Below are 4,492 nucleotides of genomic sequence, written 5' to 3'. Positions count from 1 at the left end.
AGATCACCACGAGTCTTAGGAAGTTCCAAGGAGGCTCGGAGTGCCTCGTTTGAACAAAATGGACGTCGGGATCGTCGGGTTCGAGTTTGGCCGAAATTGAGGAATTTTGGAAGGTATGATCTAGTTGTTTTTAGGCCCTAAAACCCTTCCAACGTGATAGTACATGTTAAATGCTTCATTTTGGTATAAAATGCGAAGAAATTGGTTGAAAAACGAAGGAGAATAGTGGATTTGAAAATTTTCCAGAAACCGGCGAACAGTCGCCGGCGACCGGTGACTCGCCGGAGAAGACAGGGAATCTTCCGTCAAGTTTGACGGAATATTCCGACGCCGTTAGTTAACTTTAACGGAAACCGTTAGTTTTTAACGGAATATACTAGGATTTGACGGAATATTCTCTAACGCCGTTCACTGTAGCCGTCAGTGTGCATGTCACGTGGCCGCGCGTGGGCCGCGCGTAGGTCCGTGCCACGTCAGGCGCGTGGGGGCGCGTGAGGACTCCAAAAATTATTTTAAAAATATGGGGATGATCCTGAGGTTGTGTAGGTCACTTTGGTATATTTATATACCCAATTTGAGCATCGTATGAAGAATTAATTACCTAGTTTGGTTTAGGTGCGTTAAATGTGCGTTAAATGATTGTTTTAAGTTATTTCACTTCTAGGTGGAACTTTTAACGAGGACGAGCACATCCAGGGGCGTCAAGGGGGTTACGACCCGGCGACATACCAGTGAGTGGGCATTTGTTTTTATATATACCTATATACTCGATTTCCCCAGAAATCAAATTTAAATGAAAAGTATATTGAAATGAAATGAAATATGATGTGATTGCCATGCATAGAATATTATGGATATTATGAACTGTCGTATGATGCATATATGTATGATGGTGCTGTGGAAGCACAGGTAAGTATTTAATTAATATTATGATGATGATGATGATATATTGAGCTCATATCCTGCACCATGGTTTAGTGCTTATAGTATTCACCGCATCGCACGCTCGCCTTGGATCCAAGTAGATGCTGGTCGTACAGTCCACGCGGAGTGGGTACGACGGGCCAGTCGTAGAGTGTTAGTGAGATTATGACTGGTGGGTGACCTTAGGTTATTGTATACAGATGATTGATGAGAGAAGCACTAGAGCGAATATTACCATGAGTCGTTCAGACTACATTAGGTGGTTCCGACTTATGTGCAGAAGGCCGGACAGGTCACGCGGAGTGACTCCGGCAGAGTGAGATTGATAGATGTTGAGCTCTAGGTTCAATCGTTCAGGGCTATTAGAGGGCCTCCGATTGATTATTTCTTTTACCTGATTATATTATGTTAATGCATTCATACTAAACTGTTGAAATTGGCATGGTACATTCTTTATTGAATCTGTTATAAGATTGATGATCGAGACAGTTGAGATATATATGCTATATACTATTTTTCTGGGAAAGTATACAGGTTTTCCAAAAAGGGGTTATAAATGTGGATTTATGAAATGATTTGGAAAAGCTTGATTTTCGCCCACTCACGTTTTCTGTTTTTCGCCCCTCCAGGTTCTAGTTGATAGTTGAGGCGTTGGTGGCCTACGAGGACTGCTTCGGCGTTCTGACAGACTAAATAAATGTAGGATTCACCCGAGGGTGTTGTAAAATAGTTATGTTCCTACTTGACTGCACCTAGATGCTTATGCTCTGTTTATGTGTGTTTAATACACTCTTAAGCACATAGAATGCTAGGTTGTAAATAACTGCAATTAGTGGTTTTCGTTGACTCGTATTTTATTAAATTGTTTCCGCTTGCGTTATGGTTACGTCACACTCACGTGACGGCCAGCACGTCCTAGTCTTCGGGTTAGGGTGTGTCACTAGCCGCACCTCCTAGCCTAATTCCCTTTAGTTTTCTGATTCTATTTCCTATTTAGATAAGTTTTAGACTTAATTTCTGTTTACCAAAATAGTCTAGGGTTTTTAATTTCCTAATCCCTTTAAATAAACATCCTTGTGCAGCCACAAACATCCCCATTCATCCAGAAACTCACCATTCATGCCAGAAACTGAACTCCATCTTCAACAGCCCCATTCCTTCACCATTCACCATATTTTCTGACCCAAAACCACCCTAGCCGCACCACCCATCAACCCTAAACACTTCCATACATCCTCCATCCATTCTACATCATTCAATAACCCAAGAACCTGCCCATAGTCCCTGTGCCGCAGCAAAGGAGAGGAAGAAGAAGTACTTGAAGTTTCTAGTCGTTAAACATCGAATCGTTGGAATACTTAGGTGTTCTCTTTCTTATATTTACAATGTATAAATCTGTTTTCCTTTGTGATAGGAGCATATTTATGCGCCTTAGTTTAGCTTGTTCTTGTGCATTTATAGTGTTTTTCCTTAGTAAAGTAGTCTTTTAAGCTAGTTTTATGTGTTTTCAGGTTCTAAGGGCAAAGTATGCAAAATGATGCATTTTGGAGCCTTTTGGAGCAAATTAGAGCTTGGAATGGACATCATATGCTTGGAGCCAAGAGGATGGACGAAATTGAAGATGATGTTTCCTACCTGAACAAGGTTTCCTAGTCGAAGTAGGAAAGCGCCTAAGTAAAAGATGGAATCCTAGTTGAATTAGGATTCCTAGTTGAAATAGGTTTCCTAGTGAAATTGGGATTCCTAGAAGATAAAGATTCCTACTCAAACAAGGTTTCCTACTTGGAGTAGGAAAGTCAAAATCCAAATGGTCTCAAGAGAAGCAACAAAGAAGTTTTCCAAGTCCAAGAAGGAAAAGGATTCCAAGATGAAGAAGGAAAGACAAAGACATGGTTTCCTAATCCTAATAGGCAAAGTTTCCAAGTGAAATGAGGAGTCCTTATCCATTTAGGGCACCTTATCCATTTAGGACACCTAAACCTTATCCTTATCCCTTAGTGCCGCACCCTAGGCCTTCTGAAACCTGATTTCCTTGCCTTGCAAGGCCATCTAGAAGCCTTATCCTTCTAATCCATTCTTGCCGCACCTAGGAGGACCTTTCCTACCCAAAATCTGATTGTTTTAAGCCCTTTCCTGATGGGATTTAATCCTCCAAGTCCTAATCTGATTTGCTAGACTTTTAGGACCCTATAAATACATGGTGTCGCACCCTTCACATTCACGACTCACCACAATTCACAATTCACTCCAAAAATTCACAAGAACCCTTTGCCGCACCCCCCACCCTTCCTAAACACTTCTACCTTAGTCCATACTCATCCACCCATACATATAAGTCCCAACCTGTCCCTAAAGTCCTTTGCCGCAGCAAGGAGGAGGAGAAGGAGCCTTGGAAGTTCATGCCGTGCAAGTTCAAGTGGCTGGAAGTTTTAGGTGTTTCCTTCCCTTTGATTTCAATGTTTAAACTTATTACTCTTTGTTTTATGCTTATGAGGAACTAAACCCCCCTTGGCTAGGGGGGGATTCGAAATACATGATTATGCTTGCGATATGATTTGATTACTTCTAATTGCATTTCATAAGTTGTGAATTCAATTTACTTATCTATATGAATTACATTGATTTGTGTGTGTTGGTTGAGAGTGCACGCTTAATTATCATGCATAAATTGAATGCTAGGATATAAGGAAATTTCACCTAATCGTTATGGACTTATATTCACAAGTAGTAAAGGTTGATGATCTCAATCGCGTTAAGTAAATTCTTGGCATAAGTTTCATGCAATCATAGTAACAAGTGCTTCGTCAATGCTTATGGTTTTCATAGAACTTAATGATTCTTGCTTGTATCTCTATTATGCAATCATGTAGGGGACTTGTGGGGAATGTTTTGGGTTGTCGTATGCAATCATCCAATTCAATAACGTTAGGAAAATCTGAAGGTTAATTTAAGCGGACCTAATTAACTTGGAGCGTTGAGAATTCATGGTTTATTGAAAAGCAATTGGAAATCGTTTTGAATGCAAGTATAACATGTGTGGAGATGAACCCCTTAGCTAGCCTTCCATCCATTCATTTAAATCAAATTCGTTTTCAAAATCTGTCTAGTTTACAAAGTTTGTTTTGTTTTTAAATTCGTCCAAAATCAATCCCCCTTCACTTTGTTGAGTCATAGTAGTTAGAATTCACTTTAGTTTCTGTTTTTAAGTGTCTTAGGTCAAGTTAAAACCAATTTTCGTCCAAGTTTGTGTCTACTGTTCAAAACTGCCCAGATTGTGTTTTTAAGATAGTTTTGAGTGTTTATTTGCTGTTTTGAGTCTTTTGGTTTGTTTTGGTGTTTTAAAGTTTAGTTTCGCATTCTTTGAGTCTAGTTTAGTGTTTTAAACTTGTTTTTACGTATTTGAGTCAGTTTTCAAGTGATTTAGCAATCCCTCCTAATCCCCGGCCTAGAACGATCCCTACTTACATACTTGCTACAATTGATAAAAAGAGGGTTAATTTGAGTGCTTATATATTTCACATTAAGGTTAGAGATCCCTTGTTGCGCATTCACTTGCCTCCATGACTAA

At 39.8% G+C, this 4,492-nt stretch overlaps 1 long non-coding RNA gene across 1 annotated transcript; it reads left to right on the top strand.

Annotated features, from left to right (window-relative positions):
• Positions 1-1,685, top strand: LOC139188368 (uncharacterized). Its single transcript, XR_011571766.1, has 3 exons — positions 1-113; positions 665-731; positions 1,554-1,685. It is a non-coding gene; the product is annotated as an uncharacterized lncRNA (long non-coding RNA).
• The last annotated feature ends 2,807 nt before the right edge of the window (positions 1,686-4,492 follow it).

This window comes from Malus domestica, chromosome 10 (assembly GCF_042453785.1).
Source record: "Malus domestica chromosome 10, GDT2T_hap1".
Taxonomy (NCBI): domain Eukaryota; kingdom Viridiplantae; phylum Streptophyta; class Magnoliopsida; order Rosales; family Rosaceae; genus Malus; species Malus domestica.
Note: the sequence above shows the minus strand (reverse complement) of the source record. Positions and strands in the feature narration are given on the sequence as shown.